A 10,424-nucleotide genomic window follows, 5' to 3' on the forward strand; every position below is an offset into this window, starting at 1 on the left:
GGGGTAAAAACATCAGTGTGAGCTGGGAGAGAGGAGAGCAGTCGGTTATAGTTTTCTTCCAATGAGGGAACTACATGGGAGTTAAAGCAGCTCAGAGTCATTAAAGATCCATTGTAAATAAGATTTGTGCTCTTTGACATAGTTTTTTTTTTCCTGCCCACTGTCCAATGGGGTATATTTTCCCCATGACTCAGTTTTTTCCTTGGAGCAGCCATTATAAAACAATGCATCATATCAATCACTCAAACTATTCAATTAAGATACATTTCTTATGCTTTTGAGTGTAGACTTTCACTTACTCTCAGTTACTTTTCTTCCTCTCTCATTCTTCCTCTCTCTTATTTTATCTATCTCTTTCTCTGCTTTGCATTTTCTAGGTTGAACTATGGGAAATATTGAAAGCAGTGCATTGAAGTAGGTACTATTCCTGCCATTCATTCATCCATCCAACAAAAATCGTTAAGCATCTAATGTATACCTTTTTTACATTAACCGATTTCTCTTTGCAGGTCTATTGCTGAAATAGCATTTAGGAACTTTACATTTGCTTTTTGTTTGTTTATTTTATTATCATTGTTTTGCTATATACCAGATGAATTCTTGTCTCCTTATTGTGGCTGGGGCTGCAATACAGCTTGTCAAGAACAAACTGTAGAAAATAGCTTCATTTCATAGCAGCTTTTCTCCAATTTCATTTGTCTCAGGATGCAGTAAAATTGAACAAACACAGCTCATCCTACATTCTGAAGATGGGGTACATTTATCAGGTAGGTCTATCAGACATTATTACCGCACTTTGATGGAGGAATTACCCCTAGTGCAATGCAAAGCCAGTGAAGTAAATTAGCAATAAAAAGCTAGTATCTTCTTCACGGCTTTGTTTTATTGCTGAATTCCCTGATAGCAGTCTCCTTCCAAAATCCTCATTCATCAAGTGAAACACGATTTTACTGGCAATATACATAAAGCAAATTACAAAATAACAATTTTAATATTGTGGAAGGTGTTTGACAATTCAATTGTTTTGTAAGTTCTTTCACCTTTTCTTTACTTTTTAATTAAGCGTATATAATTGCATATCAAAGCAGTGTAGAAGACTGCATTTCCTTTTTTAAAGCACCTTCCTTATACGTTTTTAAATTTATATATTCTGAATTAAGCTGGTTATTATGATGTTATTTACCATGATTGATGAATAAAGATTGCAGGAACATTTTTAAGCAGTGACTAGTCTAGATATTATAATATAGCTATCATAGCATACAAACAATTTGATTTTAAATAGAGCTTCATGCTCAAACTTAAAAATAGCAAAATAGCCTAAATGATTTCAAATTATTTTTGTTTTTCTTATTTATTTTTATTTATTTATTTTTTGAGACAGAGTTTTGCTCTTGTTGCCCAGGCCGTAGTGCAGTGGTGCAATCTCGACTCACCGCAACCTCTGCCAACTGGGTTCAAGTGATTCTCCTGCCTGAGCCACCTGAGTAGCTGGGGACTAGAGGTGCCACCACCATGCCTGGCTAATTTTTGTATTTTTAGTAGAGACGGGATTTCACCAGACGGGGTTCAAGACCAGGCTGGTCTTGAACTCCCTACTTCAGGTGATCAGCCTGCCTTAGCCTCCCAAAGTGCCTGTATTACAGGTGTGAGCCACCATGCCCGGCCTAGGACTTTTCAATAAGTAATCCAAGTACTCAAACCCAAACCTACTTTGTGAACCCCTGCATGTTGACTCTGTGGATTCTATTTTAATATTTCATATTGTCCATGAGTATTTTGTTCAATGTCTTTAAGAAGAAAATCAGTCGTGATTTTCATCTGCTTTTCCTCTGTAATTCCAAATAACACCTCATTTCACTCTCAAAAATTATCTGTTTTGCACAATAAATTATATGGCCACCCTGCCTAAGAAGCAGTTTGCTAGACTATCTGCTGCTGAAGGACAGGGCTTCATTAAAAACTAACCTCTTTCGTTTACATTTTGCTTTGCAAGTTATGAAGCAATTTCATGTTTATTTTTATATTTCACACACTCCTAAGGAGGCCTAGAGGGATTGAATATTTGCCCAAGTTCAAATGGGAGAGAAAGACTTTAGCAGTCATTTTTTGCATTTTTTGACAACTAACCAGACATGTTTTCCTAGGTGCATATACTTTTAGTCTAATGCAAAAACTCACTCTTGTTGGTACTCAACAAACACTTACTGAAATAAATTTAGAGAAAATGTTGGGCCCTCAGAGAAAAAGACCAAGCTGCTGATGTTGCCTGAAACAGTTTATCCTAGTTTGGGAGAAGAGACACACAAAGTATGATGTGAGGGAAGATTGAGGATTTTGCTGTTCTAACATTTCTCTTTACTTCAACAAGAAAGATCCTTTGATTTTCTTACCAAAGGAATTTCACTCATCTAATGTAGCTTTCTTGGAGGAAGTTTACTTGGGGTTGATGGAAATAGAAAATAACTTTTTAAAATGGAGAGAATAATGTCTCAAAGAGCTGTGCATTTTGGCCAGCAGCTTAGCTCTGGTAGCAGACAGGACAACGTGTGTTGCTTTGCTCCATGGTGGAAATATTCACCAACAGTTTTAGAAACTGCCACCAAAGCAGCAGCTCATTTTCTCTGTAGCTGCTCTCCCTGGCCATTTTAAACCATCACTGCCTCAACCCCATAGGCGATTTTCTGGCAGATGACTGATGTCTGAGGAATGTAGAAACAAGGTCATTAGCTTTCCTCCAGTTAAGTCCTTCCTGTCGCTCACAATAACAGAACCTCAACTCCATGTCCTTTTTCAAGCTGAGGCATTTATTATCCAGATGAATGGACCCAAAGATTGTTTTATTTTAAACATTTCAATGACTGACTCTGTATAGTTATTTAATAGTTGTTTGAACTCCTAATATTTTTTTAAATAAATTCTTGTCTCCTGACTGAAGGCACTTTTGGAGAATGTACATGTTTCTGAACCTGACCATTTGCTAGCGGGTAGACGTTAATGAGAAGTCCTCCTTGCTTCAAATGCAGCATTTCTTTTGTGAGATCATTTCTTTGACATCTCAGTCACTCTGACACTTCCCTGCTGCTTCCTCTAGGATGTTAAAAAAAATTGTCTTAAGCAATAAAGCATGGCTGTTTCTTTCTCTCTCCCAACCCCACCCCTAGACACTTTCCCACCTCCTTTCATCCATTCTTTACTAGAATGGGGAGTGTTGGATAGGACCTCCACACTCCCTTTATCCTTAACAAACACTGAAAGTCCCGATCATATAATTTTACCCCTTTGATTTGAGATGCACTGTCTATGTTTTGACCCTAATAGGATTGTTTTGCATCTGCTGCATTCTTTTTTCACCATAAAATCTGAACACATGGCTTGGATTATAGCTGCAAAACCACACTATAAATTCCATAACAAACAATTTGCTCGGTGGTAGAGATTTGAACAGCAAACATCGGTAAAGTGAAACACACTTTCCCATATTCTCTTTGATGAATCCTTGGTATGCACAAAAATAACAGAAAAATATTTGGGAAAAAATAATGTGGAGGATTTACTCTGTGTGCCATTAGAAGCTGAAGTTTAAATAAACTAAAAAGAAAAAAAATTAAATTAACTTTTATTTTTGAAGACAGAAGATGAGGTAGAAATGACCTTTAAAGAAGATCTTAGTGTTTATTTTCAGTGAAAAGAAAGTTACAAGTCTGACAGAACCACAGTTGAAACACAGCAGAAATTCTAAGCTTTTCCTTACCTTCTGCAACTTTTTCTTACATAGTTATGAACTGAGTTGAGCATAGTGAGATATTGTTACACTTAAAAGGCTTTTAATTAAACTTGCAGCACTGTTTCAAAGAGGGGAGGAACCATAGCTCAGCTGTATTTACACAATGAATTTGAAATGATCTTGGCTGGGTATTTGCCACCAGAAATTAATGTTTTCTTTCCCAAGACAAAACTTGAGAAAAAGCATGGTTTGGAAGGAGAAGGACTAATACACTGAAAACCAATGTTGAGAAAATTAGATCACCATGCTATGCCTTCTTTTGATTTTCAGTTCTATTTTACAGAAGAATGAAGTTCTCTAAGAGTTTAGAGAAAGGGACAGTAATATCAAATTATTAATGTGAGACTCAATACCACACACTTAAAATAGGAATCTTGATGTATTTTTTATACTTCATTTTATTTTTTTCCTTTTCTTTTTCTTCTTTTCTTTTCTTTTTTTTTTTTTTTTTTGTGAGATGGGGTTTCACCATGTTGGCCAGGCTGGTCTTGAACTCCTAGGTGATCCTCCTACCTCAGCCTCCCAAAGTGCTGAGATTACAGGTGTGAGCCATAGTGCCCCGCCTTGTTATACTTTAACTGGGAAATTTAAGTGTTTGAAAAGATATTTACTATGATACCATAATACTGCCTATTCTTGGTCTTCAAGTTCTGTCATCCTCCTTTAAAGAATTTATGGGAGAAACTTTCTTCCAGCTATAAATATTTATTGGATTGAATTAACGCTTGTTTGAATTTTGAGTATGTTGGGGTTTTATCATTTCCAATAGATGCCTTAAGTATAACCAATGCTTTCTAAACACATGCAACATTAACAAAATTATCTTTAAGAAGGTATTTTCAAAGTGGTGAGACCATTGGTCTAAACCAATAGCTTTCAAAATGTGGACTCCAGACTGTCGGAATCAGCATCAGCTAGCAACATGGTGGAAATGTAAATTCTTCAGCCCCATTTCAATTACTCAGGGGTGACCCAGCAAGTTGTGTTTTAACATTACCTTCAGGTGTTTAAACACTAAGGCTTAATAATCACTACCTAACAAAGGCGTGAGGATTTTTGAAATAAAATGTTCTTAGGCATGTTTCTCTCAATGCAAATTTATAATAGCTTTGGATTACAACTGATCATTCTTCCAGGCATCTGCAGTGTATATTTATGAGCAACATGTCAGAGAATTAACTCGGATTTGCTAGTGATAGGAAATTAAGAATTGGGGCACAAATCAATTATTTATCTCTTTGATGATAGAATTTTCTGTATCTAATGGCCTTACTCAGAAACTGATTTAGTAGATTTGGGGTAAGACCTCATGCTATATTCTAAATGTTTTGTGTCCCCATCTCCCAAATTTATGTATTGAAATCCTAAGCTCCATGGTGATGGTGTTAGGAAGTAGACCTTTTAGGAAGTGATGAGGTCATGAAGGCAGAGCCTTCATAATTGGAATGAGTGACCTTATGAGAGAGCATCCTGAGAGCTCCCTTGCCCTTTTCACTATGGGAGGATGCAGTGAGAAGACGGGATCTTTAAACCAAAAACTGGGACCTCAGCAGACAGTGAATCTGCCTGCTCCTCCATCTCAGACTTCCCGGCCTCCAGAACTGTAAGAAATAAATTCCTGTTATCTATAAGCTACCCAGTGTATAATATTTTGTTACAGCAGCCCAAACAGACCAAAATGCCTAGTAATACACATGTTTATCTTGTACCCTCAGAAAAGAAAAACTGCCAGAGAGAATTCACATCACTGCAGACAGAGAGTATCAAATGGCAAAGAAATGTACCTGACAACTTTTCAGAAATTTTAAGACTATTAAAAGAAGATCAGTTTGGAGTCTTACTGCAAAGTAAGTGCAAATTCTTTGCTTAATGACTGTTTTCCTCTTCCTGAGGACTGAACCCTTTGATAATTACCAAGAACACAATATTTGTTTTTGGATTTACCATCTAGAGCTATGCAAATAGCGTTAGTTGATCACTTCTTTTCTTAAAAGTACCTTGGAAATATCATTAAGAGGACTAATCCTGGATTCAGTTTGGGGTTCTTACGTTAATAAACTTCTGGGAAAACCAACAAAAACACACAGGTACAGAAAAAAACATACATAATTCAGGGGTTAAAAGCAGAAGTCCCCAAGGAATAAGTGATCATGCTGTTTTGAGGTACCTCAATACAATTCATAACTGACTTCGCTCTGGGTGAATGACCCTGTAGTGAGGTATGAAGCGCCGTGGAGAATGGAAGGAGCAGCGGCCTACGTATTAGAAGGCCTGAATCTGTGTCATCCTGATTCTGCTGTTAACTTGCTATGCGACCTTGCAAGTCCCTTGACTCTGAGTCCTTCAGTTTTTTTCATAAGGATTGTACTATTGTCTATACCAGAGGTTGTTATAAGTGTGGCATGGGATAACACATATAAAATTGCTTTGGAAAACAAAAGCAATAATGCAAATAGAATGTCTATCTATCTATCTATCTATCTATCTATCTATCTATCTATCTATCTATCTATCATCTATCTATCTATCATCTATGTACACCTTACCATAATATTGAGAATTAATAATGTGGTTAATAGGCCATGTTGGAGATCTATTGTTTTGAGCTTGGAAAAATATAAAATGACTGTTTTAATTTCAAATACAATTTTTAAATCATGAAAAAAATTATTTAAATTAGACTTCATTCAGATTTAGGTGGATATAGAACTCTTGATTAAAAAGTTTTTGTTAAGCAACTTGTAAAGACCCATGTGAATGAAAGACAGTCATCAATAAGCTGGTTTTGGTCTGGTCCTGTTTGAAGGGAAGGAATAAGCTGAGTTGATTTCTTGTAGACTGTAAGCATTAACAAACAGAAGACATTTTCTTTCCCTAGAGAAATTAAAAACAGGCAGGTGGATTATAAATAGGGTGACTATTTAATTTGTTACTGAAACTAGGACACTTTTAAGAGTAAAAGGGGGCCAGGCTTTAGTTTGTAGAGGAAACTAAAGGAGGAGGAAAACAGTCATTAAGCAAAGAATTAGCACTCACTTTGCAGTAAGACTCCAAACTATTACTAAAGTGATACCTGGGTGTATCACTTGAGGTCAGGAGTTTGAGACCAGCCTGGTCAACATGGTAAGCCCCCATCTCCACTAAAAATACAAAAATTAGCCAACCGTGGTGGCACATGCTTGTAATTCCAGCTATTTGGGAGGCTGAGGCATGAGAATCGCTTGAACCTGGGAGGCAGAGGCTGCAGTGAGCCAAGATCGCACCACTGAGCTCCAACCTGCATGACAGAGCATAGGCGTAAAGTAACATAGGTAAACCGGCACCTAAGCTATTTAGTTATGATACTCCCTCAAGGCGAGTAAAGTCAGAATAAGCCCATCAGCAAAAAGATTCTGAAATGTAACTAGCCTTTCCATACAGGTTACATGTGACTGTAACCTGGTGAGATTAGTCAGATCACCATGTTGAGCAGAGAACGAGAGCAGAGGCCTGTGGAAAGCCCAGGAAGCTACTGTGCCTTGGGCAGAAGCAGGCAACTTCAGGCAGTGGGGATGGAAGAAATGTTTCCAGGTTTCTCTGAAGTGAAGCATCAAACATGTGCCTGAGCTGTTGTCTGCCGAGAGGCTGCAGTACCAGACATACCAGTTTGGTACGTCAAGTGCAGAGATGAGTGACTATGAATAAAAGCTTCAGGTCAATGTCAAGTCTACCAAATGGAGTTGCAAACAGCTCCCAGTTCTGCAAGCAAAGGCTATAGACATAAATCAAAGAGCAATCTTCCAATGTCAGCAGTGCAGGAAAGACTGGCCACTTGTCACGCTTCAGTGTCCTCAGCCACCGTCTCACACATGGAGAGTAATTACAGTTGGTGGTGTCATCTGAGAGGAGTGATGGCAGGAGCAGGACTGGTCGATGAGGTGAAGGGAGAGGATGAAGTGTGCCCCATATTAAGAGATACAATTTACCCCTCTCCATTTATATGTACTCCCAGAACCATAGGGAATCACGTAACAATACTTTCCCTTTGAGGCATGCTTTCTCATGATTTATAAGAAATGCCTTATTTCCAGCATGTCTCCAGCATGTGTTTATGGAAGCACATTGCGGCCCTATAATCCTGCCAGGGTAACAAGCCTAAAGACATTTTACTAAATGAGTTTTTAGGAATAAATCAATGTTCACAATGTCATATTGTTAGGATTATTTTAAATCCTGAAAAAAGATAACCTAGCACTCACCCTCAGGGGAGAGTCAACTTTCTCCAGAGTCCTTAGGTGTGTGATATCCTGGTCCAGGAATGTCCCACAGTGGCAGGTGGGACCCTCTATACTGCTGAATAGCCGGCTTCGTAATCAAAGTGTCATTGACTTTCTTTTTTTTTTTAAGACAGGATCTCATCCTGTCACCTAGGCTGGAGTGCAGTGGCACGATCATGGCTCACTGCAGCCTCAACCTACTGGGCTCAAGTGATCCTCCTGCCTCAGCCTCCCCAGTAGCTGGGATTACAGGCATATGCTATGATAGCTGGTTAACTTTTTACAATTTTTTTGTAGAGATGTCATCTCCCTATGTTTCCCAGGCTGGTCTTGAACTCCTGGGCTCAAGTGATCCTCCTGCCTTGGCTTCCCACAGTGCTGGGATTATAGTATGAACCACGGCACCTGGGCCGCTGACTTTTTTGATGAATCAGCCATAAATTTCAAAGTGCTTATTTTTCCAAGAAAGCATTCTTCTTTGCTAATTCCTTATGGAGATAGTTATAAAAAGATTGAAATGAAAGTATTCCATATGAGAAGAATAAGCACAAAATATTAATAGGTATTTACTTATTTATATTTGGCTAACTTCTTTTAAAACTTTGCTCCTAAAGAAATGATATCAAGTGTTTGCATGGGTTTCATGTTTTCCAAGAAACCTGAGAAGAATGGGCTGAACACACTCTTATATTGATTGTAAATCCATTTTCATTTTCTGTTATTCATTTATTGCATAAAGTTTTAGGTTATCAATTCATAAAGCAGTTCTGGAACTTGCATTATTCACTGAGTCTTCTGATACAGTGAATGCTTTTAAAAATAGTTACGTGATTATATTAAATATTTTTAAGTAAATACTAGTAGACATAGAAGCCAGTACATTGCTATTGCCAGGGTATTAATCCAGCCTTGGAAAAAGCATAAATCCTACATTTACTTCATGATTGCTTTAAAGCACTGCTTTTTCTTTGTAAATACATTTAAAAAGATTTTAAAAATTAATTATTCTGGCAAAACCATGTTGTATTATAGAGAAGTAGCAATTTCCAAGGCCAGATTATGATTTTTTCCTCCTATTCTGATAAAAGAGTAGGTCAGTACTCTACTGTCCAATTTTCAAATCATGTTATTTGCAGGAAAGAGGATCTTTCTGAGGATTGTTCAGTTCCCTTTGTTAAAGAAACATACCAACATTTGTAGTTTTCTGTTTTTCAGAATGGCAGTAGTGATATTTCAGGTAAACAGAGTCTCAACCTTCAGTGGAGTGGAAATGCCTCCTTAGATATGCTTGTTGTCAATGTCGTGCCCTTTAGCTTAGGGGTAGATTCTCTAGGCTTCATTTCATTCTATCTGTTTCCTATTTGCACACATTTAACAGTTGCTTGACAGTTTGGAGTTTTAATTTTGGCCTTAATGTCTCAAGTGTTCCTTAATTGAATTCTAAAAAAAAATTTTACATTACATTTAAAAAAATTTAATTTAATTAAAAAACGTTTAAGTTCAGGGGTACATTTGCAGGTTTGTTATATAAGTAAACTTGCGTCATGGAGATTTGTTGTACAGATTATTTCATCACCCAGGTATTAAGCCCAGTACCTGTAAGTTATTTTTCCAGATCCTCTCCCTCTTTTCACCCTCCACCCTCAAATAGGCTCCAAAATATTACATTTTTTTTAAATTCAGAGATCAAGGGACCAATCTTGCTTGACCTCTATGTGTCACACCAAAATAATGCAATATATTCAGGCTTTCTCAAAGACAGAGCCAAACACGTTATGGCTAGCTTTCCATGATTATAACATCCTACGAGATCATTGCAAATCTGAGCTTTGCAGAGTGCAGAACCCAGGGTTGTCTCTTTGGTAGAATTGTAAATAGCAATCAGCTGTTTAATGACATAATGTGAATTTTTATAGGCTCATCTAATTCTACAACAAGATTGCTCTCTGAACACTTGAGATAAATCTTCACTCACTTTCTGGAATTGTTCAACACACAGGTTAATTTCTTACTATTGATTTTCTCCAGTATGCATCTTGAATGCTTCAAGATCTCTTGACCTATACAAAATATCTCTGTGGCAGAAGGTTAAAAAAATAGCTCTTCAAATTTATGACAAACCCACAGCCAATATAATACTGAATGGGCAAAAACTGGAAGCATTCCCTTTGAAAACTGGCACAAGACAAGGATCCCTCTCCCACCACTCCTATTCAACATAGTATTGGAAGTTCTGGCCAGGGCAATCAGGCAAGAGAAAGAAATAAAGAGTATTCAAATAGGAAGAGAGGTAGTCAGATTGTCTCTGTTTGCAGATGATATGATTGTATATTTAGTAAACCCCATCACCTCAGCCCAAATCTCCTTAAGCTGATAAGCAA

At 37.4% G+C, this 10,424-nt stretch overlaps 1 long non-coding RNA gene across 1 annotated transcript; it reads left to right on the plus strand.

Annotated features, from left to right (window-relative positions):
- The first annotated feature begins 377 nt into the window (after positions 1–377).
- LOC118152147 (uncharacterized) lies at positions 378–5,681 on the plus strand. Its single transcript, XR_004740525.2, has 3 exons — positions 378–414; positions 705–767; positions 5,503–5,681. It is a non-coding gene; the product is annotated as an uncharacterized LOC118152147 (long non-coding RNA).
- The last annotated feature ends 4,743 nt before the right edge of the window (positions 5,682–10,424 follow it).

Source organism: Callithrix jacchus, chromosome 3 (genome assembly GCF_049354715.1).
Source record: "Callithrix jacchus isolate 240 chromosome 3, calJac240_pri, whole genome shotgun sequence".
NCBI classification, from domain to species: domain Eukaryota; kingdom Metazoa; phylum Chordata; class Mammalia; order Primates; family Cebidae; genus Callithrix; species Callithrix jacchus.